Genomic DNA, 15,740 nt, shown 5'->3' on the forward strand with positions numbered 1-15,740 from the left:
GCTGTAGTGTTGATTTTTTAGCATCTTAATTTTCTAGTAAGAACTTTTAATATATGAAAGCAATGTAAGGCATAAATGATAAGGTGCAATTCTCTCTCTTAGATAACTTCACCTGCATCCTAAAAATTTTGCCCCTTTTAAAAACCATCCATTTCACAAATTTTATTTCCATTGTGATTTCTTCTTTGATTCATTGTTTGTTTAGCAGTGTTTTGATTAACCTCCAAAGATGTGGAGATTTTTAGTTACATTTTAAAAGAGTAATTTCTAGCTTAATTCCACTGTGGTCAGAGTGCATACTCTGTATGACTTCAATCCTTTGACAGTTTTGGAGACTATCTTTGTGGGACGGTATAAGATCAATTTTTGTAAGTGTTCTGTGTGTCCTTGCCAATAATATGTATTTGTCAGTAGCTTACTAGACATTCATTTTTGTCTGGCTTGCTACTATGTTGGTCAAATCTTTTATAGCCATACTGATTTTTTTTTTTCTTTTTTAGTCTGCTTGACCTCAGTGACAACTGAGAGAAGTGTGAAAAAAATCTCTACTTTCTTTGATCAATACAGCTACATAGGCTTTTTTGGTTCAGTATTCTTTATGGTATCCTTTTCCATCCCTTTAATTTCAAATGTTCTGTATTCTTATATTTTTGAGTTGTCTCTAGAAGTAGCATACTATCGGGTTTAATATTTTTAAATATTTTGATGATTTTTAAAAATTTGGATATTTAGTACATTTAATTTAATATAATACTGATATATATGGTTATAAATCTACTTTAACATTCTTTATATTTAATGATGTTTATCATTTTTTCTTGCCTTCTTCTGGATTAATTTTTATATTCTACCCTTTTATCTTCTATTAACTTGTCATTTGTACACCATTTTTTATTTTACTTTTAATAGTTATCCTAGTGATTATGTGTCCTTCACTTCTAAATGTTTATTATAAATTTGTATTTTATCCCTTTCCTGAGAATGTAAGGATCTTAAAATTCTTAAATTCTCTTTATCCCACTTCTTACTTAAACAATATTGTTTCAGGGTGTATATTAATGAAATACATATGTTTAAACCTCATAATTCATTTTTGTTAATGTTTTCTACTGTCAGTGTTTATTTATATTTCCCATTCATCAAACCTTTAGATTACTACTCTTCATTTCTTAGATGTCAGAGCTTCTCTCTAGCATAATTTTTTTTTTCTGCCTAAGGAAATCCCCATAGTACTCCTTTGATTAAAATACTTCTCTTTTAATTTTTCAAGAAAAATGTTTTCTTTTACATTTTTTTGAAGGTAAATATTTGCTGGTTGTGGAATATTAGATTGGTAGTTATCATTTCTTTGCTTCTGTCAAAGTTAGCTATCAATTGCATTTTTGCTTCTTTGGAGGTAAAATCTTTTATTACTCTAGTTAAAAAAAAACTCTTCATTTAAAAAAAATTCTACAGTTTTCTGTAATGTATTTTAGTGTTGTTTTTTTTAAATTGTGTACATCATGCTTGGGATTCATCAATTTGTGATGATGTGTTTCTCAGTTTTGAAAAACTCTCATCCATTATACTTTAAAATATTGTTTCTTTCCAATTTTCCATTAACTCTCTTTATCTGGGGTTCTAATTATGTGCGTATGAGATTTTCTCCCTACATTCTTATTACATTTCTTTTTCTCATACTATTTTTGTGTCTTACACTCTTTTCAGTGTTTATATCTTAAAAAATTTTTTTGACCCTGCATCATGGACATTTTCTCTGACATTTTTTCCACTTTACTAAATCTCCCTTTCATGATGTCTTATCTGATTTTAATTTTATCTGTTTAATTCTTAATATCAGTTATTTTATTTTCCAGTTTTAGGATTTTCAGTTGATTCTTTTTTCTTTCTTTTCTATGAAAAAATTCTATCTTCTGTTTTGTTGAACATACACTTGACCGTTGAACAACACAGGTTTGAACTGTGTGGGTCCACTTATAGGTGAATTTTTAAAATAAATACATATATATACTGTAAATGTATTTCCTCATGTTTTTCTTAAACTTTTCTTTTCTCTATCTTACTCTATAGTAAGTGTACAGTATATAGTACATATAACATACAAAATATGTGTTAATCAACTGTTTACATTACTGTTAAGGCTTCTGGTCAGCAGTAGGCTATTAGTAGTTAAGGTGTTTTTGTTTTTGTTTTTTTGTAGTAGTTAAGTTTTTGTGGAGTTAAAAGTTATGTGTGGATTTTCAACTGCACTGGGGGTCAGTGCCCCTAACCCCTGCATTGTTCAGGGTCAACTGTATGGAGTTCATTTAAAATTTATGTCTGATAACTCCATTTTGAAGGTCTCCTATGGGTTTATTTCTATAATTTATTGTTTTTCTTGGCTTTGTAAAATGTTGTTCTCTCTCTTTTATAGCTGGTGATTTTTATAATTGGCTTCAGGATATAGTATATGAAATGATTTAGAGATAATGGTGAGCCTAAAGTTGTGCTTTCTGTTTTATCATCCCTTGCAGAAGAGCTACTTTTTTTTTTAATCACAGAAAGATGGGTACTAACAATCTGAATAACCTTAATTCTGTTAGAATCAGAAGTGATATCCATCTGTGGTTTAGGCTCTGAAACAGGGTCAATTTCTAGCCCACCCCTATTGCTAAGATGTCAATCTCGCCCTCTTCCTTTGTATGCCCTGAACTCTAATCCCTGTTACTTTTTTACTGTGATTGTCAAAAGCTCTGCTCAGCTTCTCAGTGTGGAATTACAGAATTGGCAGATAATGTGGGCAAAAGTAGCTCCCAGTGTTCTACTCAATTATCCAGCTTTCCTTTGTCTTGCAGATATTGACTTGTAATTCTTCACTTTTAAAAATTTTATTGATTGATTGATTAACTCTGTAAGAACTTCAAATAGATTTTTTAAATAATTTTTTTCTAGTTATAGTTTCAGTAAGAGGGTTGCTCAAATTTCTTTGTCTACCATTACTGAAAACAGAACTCTGTGTTTAATAGGACTTTGACTGTAAGAAAGGATCATAGCCTGAGTGTGGCATGGAGGGAATCAAGATTGGAGACACTGGCAGGATTTGGCTGATGAACTTATCTAAAATAGAATGCTGTTTTAGGAGAACAGGGAGAGCCAGTGTCCGCTAGGGCTAGATGGTGGGTGGGTTTCATGTGCACAGATAGAACTTAGGACTTTATCCTGTGGGAGAGTGGTAAGACACTCAGGATTTTGGAGTTAAGGAGAGAAACAATGTAAGTGGCATTTTATAAAAATGAATTTAACAGCATACAGTCCTGCATGCACTGATGTCACAAAATATTGTATCTGATGCCAAGAAAAGATTTTAGTCTCACAGGAAGTACACTATATTTTGAATATCATCATCAGTTCTTGTGACTGTTCTTGCTCAAACCTTATTTTCTATAGGGCATCCCTTATTTTAGACTTGGGATTCAGAAGTAATTTTGATGAACTAGTCCCAGTATATGGATTATGTTAAAAGTCAAATAACCACTGGGGAGAGAGGGTATTTGCTCCCTTACACAATGGAAATCTCAAGAGTCCTGCAAATTGATACATGTCTAAGCTATAGATCTGATTCTTGGACTCCTGCAGATATCTGCAAAGAGTTTACTTTAAAAACCTTTTAAAAATCATTGAGTAGGGCTTCCCTGGTGGCGCAGTGGTTGAGAGTCCGCCTGCCGATGCAGGGGACACGGGTTCGTGCCCCGGTCCGGGAAGATCCCACATGCCGCGGAGCGGCTGGGCCCGTGAGCCATGGCCGCTGAGCCTGCGCGTCCGGAGCCTATGTTCCTCAACGGGAGAGGCCGCAAGAGTGAGAGGCCCGCGTACCGCAAAAAAAAAAAAAAAAAAAAAAAAAAAAAAAATCATTGAGTATTTATGATATTCAGTGCTTCCCTGTCGAGGCAGATTTATAATGCACATGTCCTTTTCTTCATCAGGGAAACTCCAATCCTTTGGAACTGAGAATTTCAGAACCGTAAGGAACTTTAGAAATCATCTTAGTTCAACCTCCTTAATTTACAGGTCTGGAACTGAAGCCCAGATTATTTATGGAATTTATCCAAAGCCACACAGCTGGCTAATGACAGAGCTGGAAGTATAACTAATATAATTTGGATAGTAGCCTTCTAGAGCATTTTTTATTCCAAAAAAGATTTTAAGAGATCTAACAAGTTAAATGCAACTATGAATATATAAATCAGAAGATTAAATAGCAAATTATTAGTTTATAGACAGGAAGACATTAGTAGTTTTAAAATTCTCTATAAAATTATTAATATGTATACCAGAAGTGAGCTTCGGGGTACCCCTAAAATCACCTACATAATGTTGTATTACATGCATTTGTCTCTGGTAAAAATGTTTTCTTCCCTACAGTTCTCAAAGGAGTCCATGAATCAGAAAAGACTAAGAACCACAACTATAACTTCTTAGATGGTTGGAGTTACAGTATAGCATTCATTCATTCAACAGTGTTAGTTTAGTGCCAATTAGTGACAGGTACTTTGTTAAAGCCTGGGAATACAGAGATAAATGATGCTGTTTCCTCAGTGAATGGCCCCACATTCTAGTCAGGGAGATAGGTAAGATGTGATGTGACAAGAAAGTCATACAAACTCCTGATTAGATGATCTGATTCCCAGTTCACTTTATCTGTCAGATCAAGATCACATTGTTAGAGCCTGAGTAGAAAACTGAAGCAATTACAGCATTAATCTAAGCTAATCCAGGTACATTTTACCTGAACTCCACAGAGACACATATCTGGATTCCTACATAAGAGAATATGTCTTACCCATTTTTGGATTTCACATCCAATACAGTATCAAGCACATAGGAATGTCCTAATAAGTGGTTGTTAACTTTTGCCAATATTTTCTTAAATCACTGATCCATGACTATCTCTTACTGCCTTGCATGAAGTTAGCAAATCAGTCTATTTTTTCTTAGAGATCATTGAAAATGATGGACTATGGCAATAAAGAAGCTAATCACTTGCATAGTTAAGCACATCAGAATGGTCATTCAGCAAAGTTTACATGCTTGGATGATTTTTAACTATACCAAGTACAGCATTTCTTAAATTTGCAATGTCAGTAGCTGTCAGCTTCTTTGGGTGCCAGAGTGCCCTAAATTGCTAGTTTTATGAAGGTAACAAAAATAACATTAAAACCCAAACACTTCTAAAGCTTTTCACTGTTGCTAAAGACTATGATGATAGAATAAATAGCAAATGTGGGTTTAATAATAAGTCCATGAAATTGAAAAGCATTTTCTCTGGATAACAGTGGCATTTTTTTTTATAAAATGTATGTAGCATAAAAAATAGAATCTCCATTGATGCTTTCATAGAAATTAGTTTCTCTAAGAAGGGCATTGGACTCATGGTAGTGTTCATTTACTTTGAACAGAATTGTCAGGAAACCCATTAGAGAACATACAGAAACTTATGGATAGATAATTCGTCTTTGGACTACCAAACCCCGTGGCGTTTTGGAAAATTAAAAACAATTGCTCTAGTTCCCAATTTTTATGTGTGTTATGACATAAGGGTCAGTTTTACTTTTTAAAAATATGGATATCTAACTGTTCAGTCCCACTTGTTGAAAAATTACCCTTTCCTTGTTTAATTATCTTGGTGCATGTGTAGACACACACACACACACATATACATTACATATATTCTCTGAATATTTATAAATTTATTTGTAACTTTATGGACTCTCTTCTGTTCCCTTGATTTATATATTATACCATTATGTCAATATCACACTGATTTCAAATAAATCTTGAAATCAGGTACTTTGACTCCTCCAGATCTTTTCTTCTTTTTCAATGTTGTTTTGGCTATATTAGTTCATTTGCCTTTCCATTTTTTAATCAGCATGTCAAATTTTACAGAAATACTTGCTGAGGTTTTAATGAGATAACCTTAGTCTATAGATCAGTTCAGGGAGAATTAATGCCTTAACACAATATTAAGTACTCTAATGTATGAACATAGTATACTTGAAAAATTAGAGAACTAGAAAGCTTGAATACTCTGGGCAGTCACACAGTCAGTTGATGGCAGAAATGGAGGAAGTCAAACATACTAGCCAACCAGTATATTGCTGAATTATTCAACCCAACATCCTTAAATGTGTGTATACCATACATGCCTTCAGCTGGCTCATGTCTGATTTGAATGTTTTGTCACCTCCTGCCTTTCAGAGTATTTCTCCTCACCTCTTTGAGCCATGTCTGAAACATCGTTTCAATTATAATGTAAAAGTGTTTTCTCTTTATGCAGCTGCACTATGCTGTATGATATGTAAAGGAGGGAAAATGTAGTTACTGAGTGAAAGATTTCAAGAAACATGGGTATCAGGATGTCTTTGCCATGATCTTAAGTTGATTAAAAAATGGATAGACTGGAGAAAGCTGGTGAAACAAATAGTAATGGTTCTGTACATATTAGTGAAGAGTTTTATTGTCTACACAGGAATTTTAGGCATTGCTTCATTTGTTCCTACTTTAGATAGAGGAGCAGAGATGCAGGGGGTTGATAAAACTTGGTTTACAAATCCCATCCAACAGAAGAGCAATGTGTTTCATGGTTGAAAACTTTGGCTTTTCACACAAAAGATTTTTTTTTCTTTAATTCACCTTGCTTGTAATTTATTTATTAGCATCCTGGAGGATCCTAGCTCTTCTATTTTATCTTCAGGCTGCCCTTTCTCAACGTCTGAAAAAAAATTTTTTTTTTAATTATCTCTTCTGACTTTGGAAGAAACTCAACAAATCATGTGGTTTTTCTGGACCTCTGCTCTAATATCTAATAAGATGATTCTTACTTTTTTTTTTTTTTTTAACATGGAATACTAAAATTTATTCAATTAACTGAAAAGGAGATAGGAAAGGAGGAACAAAAACCAGATAGAACACAGAGAAAAAACCCCAGCAAGGTGTAGACTTACACTCAGCCACATCAGTGATTACATTCAATGTAAATGGACCAACGATTTCAGTTAAAGGCAGAGATTATTAGACTGGATTAAAAATGAAAAGCAAGGGGCTTCCCTGGTGGGGCAGTGGTTGAGAGTCTGCCTGCCAATGCAGGGAACATGGGTTCGTGCTCTGGTCCGGGAAGATCCCACATGCCGCGGAGCGGCTAGGCCTGTGAGCCATGGCCTCTGAGCCTACGCGTCTGGAGCCTGTGCTCCGCGACGGGAGAGACCACAACAGTGAGAGGCCATGTACTGCAAAAAAAAAAAAAAAAAAAAAGAAAAAAAAAGAAAAGCAGGACCCAATTATTTGCTGTTTGCAAGAGATTCACTTTAGAAGTAAATACACAGACAAATGGAAAGTAAAAATATGGAAAATGATATCCATGCAAACACTAATCATAAGGAAGATAGATTAGCTCGAATGATTTCAGACAAAGAAGACTTCAAGACAAGAAGAATTACTAGAGATGATTAGGGTCACTTCATAATGATAAAAGGTCAGTTCCTCAAGAAGACCACATTAATCTGTCCCTGATGGTATCTGCCTCACATGCCACCTCCTCTCTACTTCATTCTTAAGTTTGGACATGAGACAATAAGTAAAATCGTTACAAATGGCTCTGAGATTTGATGCTATTGTTTTGCATAACACAGCACTGTGGCATATCCCCGAGAAACACAAATAGGACTCCGAGGGCTTGGAGGAGAGGTCATAGAGACCTCTACAAGATGGCATTCTTCATGGGAGAGGTGAGGCAGAAAATTAAACAACTCCATGTGCAGCAAAATTTCCTAAAACTTTTCTTGAGCCATGGTTTACCAAGTCTCACATGACTCAGTAGCTTCTCTTATTTCCCTTCCCATCTTTTCACTTCTTCACTCCTCAATCTTTTCTACTCCACATTCCTCAAGTTACTCTCTTAGAACCATCTACCCCCTTCTTTGGGCTTGTTCCTTCATTCCTGCTTCATTCCATTGTCCTTGAAGATACAACAGTAGACCCAGAGCCAAACTACTACTTAGAAGGTGAGGGAAGGAGAATGTTTGGGAATATTTATATTTTATTGCTAGTCTCTCTACCACAAATGTCAGATGGACTTAATGTTTTAGCTTAGAGACCTCCCTGATGTAAGGACCCAGCTATACACAGTGAAGACAATTAACTAGAACAAAGGAATGGTGACCTTTTTGCTTCTGAGGCTCTGGGAGTGTGGGAACCTGTGAAAAACCTGGTCTTAGAGTTAGAAGACCAGGACTCAACTTCAGGCATTGCCCATTACTGGGTCTGTGCCGTTGAATATGCTTAACCGCTTGAGACCTGGTTTTGCCACCTGTAAAATGGTGTCCATTTATCTAACAAATTTTCACACAGTCCAGCACTCTGCCTGTCAGTGTGTATATAGAATAGTTTAAGATTGATTTTTTCTGAGGAAGCTGACAATATGGTTTGAGTAGAAGGACATAAACATAATTTTATGTTAATTATAATAATACATCAGTGCTGTTGTAGAGGAATGAGGAGAGTGGGAGGGAGCCCAACAAATGCAGCAGCCCACCTTCCTGGGCAAGTCGTGCCATGTTTTAAATTGGTAGGTGATATTTGTTCTAGATCATGATGGTGGGGATTTAATTCCCAGGAAGGAAATGCAGTTCTGGATCAAGAGGCATAAATTTCAATGCCTTCAGGGGCCAAGCAAGTGATATAAATAAGCCAAGAGGAGCGGGGGTAGGCAGAGATACCAAAGGAGCCTGTGGTAAACGGAAGAGTGTATGCCTGTTTAGAGTTATTCAAGCTCAAAATTATTTTCTAAAAGCTCTACTGACCAAACTAACAAAAATCTGTGGGCAGATAGTGGTAATTCCATGCATAATGTGTGTGAGGAACACACTGTAGGATGCTCGGGGGTAGGGGCAGCTAGCACAGTCAGGGAAAGTGCAAGGGAGAAAGGACATTTGGAACTAGGTGTGAAGAGCCTAAGAAGTTTAGGATTTGTCTTGTAGACAGCAGGGAGCCAATTGTGTTCTTCTATGAGGAGGAATGACATAAGAAAGTTTGTTTTTTTTTTTTTTTTTTTTTTTTTTTTTTTTTAGAAAGTTTGTTTTGTAGGGTAGTTTATCTCCCCTCTCCCCTATCCCGGCCCCCACCCCCACAGAGGATGCCAAGATCTCAGAAACACAGTGGCCAAACCCATGGGAATGGTGATGAGGCCTGAACCAAGGCAGTAACAGTGAGAATGGTGATGGACTTAGTAAAAGGAGAGATGTGTGTTGTAAAATAAAGCCAGTCTCCTGAGTTCTCTCAAAAGGGTGACATGAGGGAAAGCAAATTTGTAACGAGCACAGTGTGATGCGCATGGGAGGTGATGGTAACCCCTTACATGCACGGAGTGTGGCTGGGGTCAGGCGGGGAGGGACTGGCGTTCCCTTCGTCCATTGTCATGGCCTCCAGGCTGACCTCTTTTGTGCAGAAGACAGGCCCGGACCTCAGCCTAAACCTGGCCACTTCATCTGGGTCTGGGTGCTCAGACTTCTTGCTGCTCCCCGGATGGCTTCTTCTTTGAGCCTTCAATTTTCTTCACTAAGAGAAAAGGCTAAAAAGAGCAGACACTTATATCTGCAGAAATGTTACTCCATGTAAAAAATAACAACACGAATACATCTTACAACTTCTAGCCAGAATCTGTTAGGCTGCTGCTATAGCAACCCCAACAGAATAGATTCAACAAACCCCTACCCGATCCCCTGCCGAATCCATATACCTGACAGTCACCCTCCTAGTGAGGCTGTCTCTCTTACATTACACCCACTACGTGAAGATCCAAAGCAAAGAGACAGAAAATAACATCTTCTAACAATCTGCTTGTCATTTAGAAAAAGCTCCCTGTATAAATGTCATGGAAACAAGCTGTTCTTGCAGAGAGAAAAGAAGAAAGCCCTGCCTCACTTGCTTCCCTTTCCATTTTAATCTTCCTAATAAAAGGGTAACACAAAGCAAATGTTAAGTGTTTGAAAGCAAATATCCCTGGAGCCTGGCCGTGGTGTGGTTCAGCCGCGTTCAGCCTGCTGGAGGGCTCCAAGCAGCAGGAGCTCCAGATCAAGTTCTAGGTGAAGAGCAACTGACTGCTCAAGATAATATCTTGAGAACACTTAGAACTCCAAATGCACTGATAGGAGACAAGGAATATTTTTCTTCTAATCAGGATCGAGGATCCTTGCTAGGATACTGGCTGCAAGGCCAACATATTTCTGTTCAGTTAACAAGCATTCACGGGCACGTAGCACGTAGAATTCACCAGGCTTTGATTCTTTGAGGGGTGCCCAGATAAACACGAGTCTGTTCTCCGTTCATGGGTGAGAGGTCTTGTATGTCTCAGCTGCAGCAAGAGGCAGGGTGTGTTAAGCACACGAGGAAAATGTGGAAACTGTCTGCCCAGAGGAAGGAGCATTTATTTTCAACTGGGATGAGCAGGGAAGGCTACAGAGGAAGGAGTATTTGAACTGAGCCCCAGAGGAGAGGTAGCAATCTAATAGCCTTTGCACATATGAATATGAATGCAGAGACATGTATGGTTTTGTGTGTTACGTAAGTGGGGTAATAATTAATTCGTTTTCCAAGTTTAAAAAGAAAACTATAATACTATGCCTTGGAGAGCTTTCTACGACTGTATTAGGCCTATCCCATTCTTTTTATTTTCTGTAAAGAACTCTTCTTATTATATCTGCCCCCTATTGACTATACTTTCCTTTTGATAGAATTGAGATATAATTTCAAACTTACAGAAAAGTTGTAGAAATAATACAAAGAACTTTGGTATAGCTTTTAACTAAATTCCCTAATTGTTAACATTTTTTTCCATAGTGCTTTATCAGTCTCCCTTCAACCCCCCACTCCCTCCCCGTTTTCTGCCTCACGACAGGTGATATTTTTCTGGATCATTTGGGAGTAAGCTGAAGACATTAAGCTCCTTTATGAAAAATTCTTAAATGTGTATTTTTTAAGAACAAAGCCTTGTCATTTATAATCACAATATCTTTAGCAAAATAAGAAAATTTAAGATTGATACAAAACTATTACCTAATCCATAGTCCGTATTCAGATTTTGCCAGTTTTCCCTGTAAATGTCCTTCATAATTTTTTTCTCCTGGTCCAGGATCAAATCCAGAAACATGACTAGCATTTAGTTGTTATATATATTCAGTTTCTCTTAATCTGGAATATTTCCTCAGGCTTTCATTGTCTTTTCTAAAATTGAGAGTTTTGAAGAGTATAGGTTGGTTTTTTAAAAAAATCAATTTGCAATTTTTTGGGGTCTGTGTTTTTGGACTGTCTGCTAGTTCCTCATCACTAGATTCAGGTGTGCATTTTTGGCAGGAATATCACACACATGATGCACCCTCCTTATTGCATCATATCAGGAGGCATATGACATTGGCCTGAACCATTATTGGTGATATTACTTTGTTTCCTTGGTTAAGGAAGTGGTCAGTAGGTTTTTCTTTACTTTTTTTCTTTCAACAGTAAAATTACAATTAACCCTTTGTAATTAGTAGAATAATGTATTGGGAGGTATTTTGACACTTTGTAAAAATCCACACTGTTCTCCACAAACTTTCACCCACTATAAGGAAGAGTATTGCTTTTTTATTTATCAAGCATGGATTCATGCATTCTGTTTTAATTTGATGGGTTATAAACTATTAATATTCAGTACTTTTGATGCTCCAGTTATCCCAGATTTATGATTTTATGATGTGTGCATCTTCAGGCTGGCCTTTGTGCCTTTTATGTCCTCATGTTCTCACTTGAATATTTCTTACTCTCAGGCATAAGATGTCCAGGCTTATCTGAAACTTCCCTGCCCTATTCCTGGAATCTGCATTTCTACAAGGAGGATGGTATTCAGTGTTTAGCAGAGACTTGTTTTAAGAATACAAGATTGGAGCACTAGGTTTGGGATTTTTTTTTTTTTTTTTTTTTTGCTTCTAGGTGTTTTCGGTAAACAGAATTAGGAAACAAGCACACAAACATATGTTTATTTAAAAATATATCTCTATCTATTTCTGTATCCATGAGTCCATACTGATGCCTCCAATTCCGTTGCAGTGGCACAAGGTTGTTCCCAGCCTAATGCCATTCTGCACTGGTAACTCCCTTCTTCAACAGTGAGAAACCTGGTCCCACTGTCCTCAATAGATTTACTCATTTTCTCAACCTTCCACTATACAGAAAATAGTTTCAGAAACGCTAACCCACTCTACTGTGAAAAGCAAGCCTAATAAATTTCTTTAGACTGAGGTTCTTAAAGGTCTGTTGAATAGTTGATACTGTACCGATGTTAATTTGTTTTGTTTAGTTTTGTTTTTAAAGATGTTGGGGGTAGGAGTTTATTAATTAATTTATTTTTGCTGTGTTGCGTCTTCGTTTCTGTGCGAGGACTTTCTCTAGTTGTGGCAAGCGGGGGCCACTCTTCATCGCGGTGCATGGGCCTCTCACTATGGTGGCCTCTCTTGTTGTGGAGCACAGGCTCAGTAGTCGTGGCTCACGGGCCCAGTTGCTCTGCGCCATGTGGGATCCTCCCAGACCAGGGCTCGAACCCGTGTTCCCTGTATTAGCAGGCAGATTCTCAACCACTGCGCCACCAGGGAAGCCCGTTAATTTGTTTTTTTTTGTTGTTGTTTGTTTGTTTGTTTTGCGGTATGCGGGCCTCTCACTGTTGTGGCCTCTCCCGTTGCGGAGCACAGGCTCCGGATGCACAGGCCCAGCGGCCATGGCTCACGGGCCCAGCCGCTCCGCGGCATGTGGTATCTTCCCAGACCGGGCACGAACCCGTGTCCCCTGCATCGCCAGGCGGACTCTCAAGCACTGCGCCACCAGGGAAGCCCCGTTAATTTGTTTTTATAAGTATACTCTGGTTACGTAAGATGTTAACATTAGGGAAAGCAAAGTAAGGGATATAAGGGAATTCTTGTTTTTTGCAGCTTTTCTGTAAATATATGACTAGTAAATTGTAAATTATTACTAAGGTTTCCCCCCCCCAACACACGCACTTTGATATGGTTCTATTTTTCTTTTGAAATACAATGAGGCTTATTTTGTTTGTGTTCTGTTTTAGGGTTTTTCCCATATTCTTGTTGATAGAATTTTTTGAGCACAAAAATATTAACATGATTCAAAAAGTAAAAATTGTTAACAATATGCACGGATAAGTGTCAGCTACTCCTCCCCATCCCTTCCACCCTATTTCCACCTGTGCCCTGTAGGTGTAGTTTCATTACTTTCTGGCTCTTCCTTCCAGTATTTCTTTTTGCAAAAATAGGTGTATTTTTCTTATTTTTCCTTCTTTTTATACATATATATATATATCGTTACATATATATACGGTTACACTTTGCTTTCTTGACATTTATCAGTAAATCCTGGAAGTCATTCCCTATTTGTTCAGGGAGATCTTCGTTGGTCTTTTATACAGTTGCATAGTATTCCATTTTGAACAACCATTTTAAAATGTCGGCATTTACATTGTATCTGATGTTTTGCAATTACAAGTAATGCTATAATATATGACCTTGTTTGTATATACTTTCATAATGTTGAAGTTAAATCTTCAGAGAAAAAACTTAAAAGAAGGATTTCTGGTTCAAAAAGAAATCCACTGTAGTTTCCTTAAATACTGTCAAATTTCCTTCCAGAGGGTTGGACCCTTTGACATTCCCATGTGCAAAGTATTGAAGTGCTTGTATACCCACTTCCCAGAAAACTAGGTTGTCAAACTTTTAATTTTTGCCAGTTTAATGGGTGAGAAGTGGTATATCAGTATAGTTTTAATTTGCATTTCTTTTATGAATGAAATGTATATCTTGTGATCTGTTTAAGAATTAGTTTATATCCCTTTTTGGTAAGTCATCTGTTTTTTGCCCATTTTTCTATTTTCTATCAGGGTTTTAGAACTTTTTCTCTCAATTTTAGGAATTCTTTCTCTATGTTAGAGATTTTGGTCCCTTGTCTGCGATAAATGTTGCAAATATTTCTTCCAGTTTAATCACCTTCTTTTAAGTTTGGTTACCATCTTTTCTTCTATTGCTATGCAATAGTTCTTTTATTTTTATGTAGCCAAATTAATCAGTCTTTTATTGCCTCTGGAGCCTAGAAAACCTTTCATTATACCTAGGTTTTAGAGAAATTCATCCATGTTGTGTTCTAATACTTGAGTAGTTTTAGTTTTCACTTTGAGCTCTCTGATTCATTTGGAGTTTAATCTTTTGTATAATGTAAAGCATGGGACTAGTATTATCGTTTTAAAAATGCCTACCTAGTTCCTCCAGGTCATTTATTAAAAAGTACATCTTTCATGTTTCTGTTAGTTCTTAGGCCAATTCTGATAATATTTATTTTTCTTGATACCATGACTATTAATTTTTGGTTCATTTGATCCCTCCAGGCTGAAAGGGATCTTAAAATTTACCACAACAACTGTTTTTTCTTTTATTTCTGATAGGTTTCCTTTACATGCTTTGCTCTTTAGTGCATACAATTCATGTCCGCTTCCTCTTCAGTGATCAATCTAACATAGTCTTGCTCTTATAACTTCTTATTGTTTCTCTTAAATTCCATTAATCTGAAATGAATATTGCTACCACTGTTTCTGTTTGTTTGCACTAGCCTAAATTATCTGCTGTAATTTGGGTTTTAACTTTTTTCTATAATTTTATGTCTTTTCTAAAAAGCACATGGATGCATTTTGTGTTGAACTCAATCTTATAGTTTCTGTTCTTGATGAGTATAAATTAAACCATCTTGTGCACTTGTCAGGCTGTCATGTTACATTTTACTTTGGACTGCTTGCTTTGTGCTTTCTCATTTTTGTGCTTTCTTGCTGGGGTTTTTTGTTTTTCCAAAATCATTTTAATTTATAGTTTTCTAATTATCAAAGCCAGAAATGAAAACACATGTTATACCTTTATTTTCATCCTTTTTATAAATAAGTTTTCATTAAGTACTGTTGCAAAGGGTTTTTCCTCTAAACATTTAATCTTCAAATAAAATCAAACACTGCTTCTTAAAAAGCAGCATTTGGCTTTTTACTAATCTTTCATGTCCTCTCTATTATTGATACAGAAAAAGTATCCTCTTAATATGATTCTTTCTAGAAAAGAGAGGGGACAGGGATCTAACGCAGGTACAAAGGATTTCACACTGGGGATATTGCCGAATCACTAGAAAATTTTTGTTACCTTTTTATTCTCCACTGCAGCCTGATTTAAGAGCAATAACACCTTTGTTGCCAGTGCTCTCTGTTAATTATAATCCTCAAACTCCCTGAACATGGTTTAGAACATATACAAGTAATATAAAATTAAGGTTTTAAAGTAAGTAAGTGAAAATGCCCTATTGCAGTCATATTTAAGGGATGCCAAAACTTCTTTATAGTATGTTTTTCCCTCTATAAATTCAAAAATAAAAATATTGGCTCACTTAAAGCCTTTTATCTAGTCACTGTCAGTTTTCTCTCTGAAGCACCGTGGTTTTATCCAACAGAAAGGCTAATTTTGGACTTATATTCCCCAAAATATGAATGTTTGACCTAACAATTCCATTTATAAGCAGTATAACAAATGAAAGTGAGAATGAATGAGATAGAGGGATGATAGGTAGTCAGACTCAGAGTGACACGTCATCACATTATGTGTGTAAAAACCGAACAGACAGGCTGCATCTACTCTAGCCCC

This window comes from Phocoena sinus, chromosome 3 (genome assembly GCF_008692025.1).
Source record: "Phocoena sinus isolate mPhoSin1 chromosome 3, mPhoSin1.pri, whole genome shotgun sequence".
NCBI classification, from domain to species: domain Eukaryota; kingdom Metazoa; phylum Chordata; class Mammalia; order Artiodactyla; family Phocoenidae; genus Phocoena; species Phocoena sinus.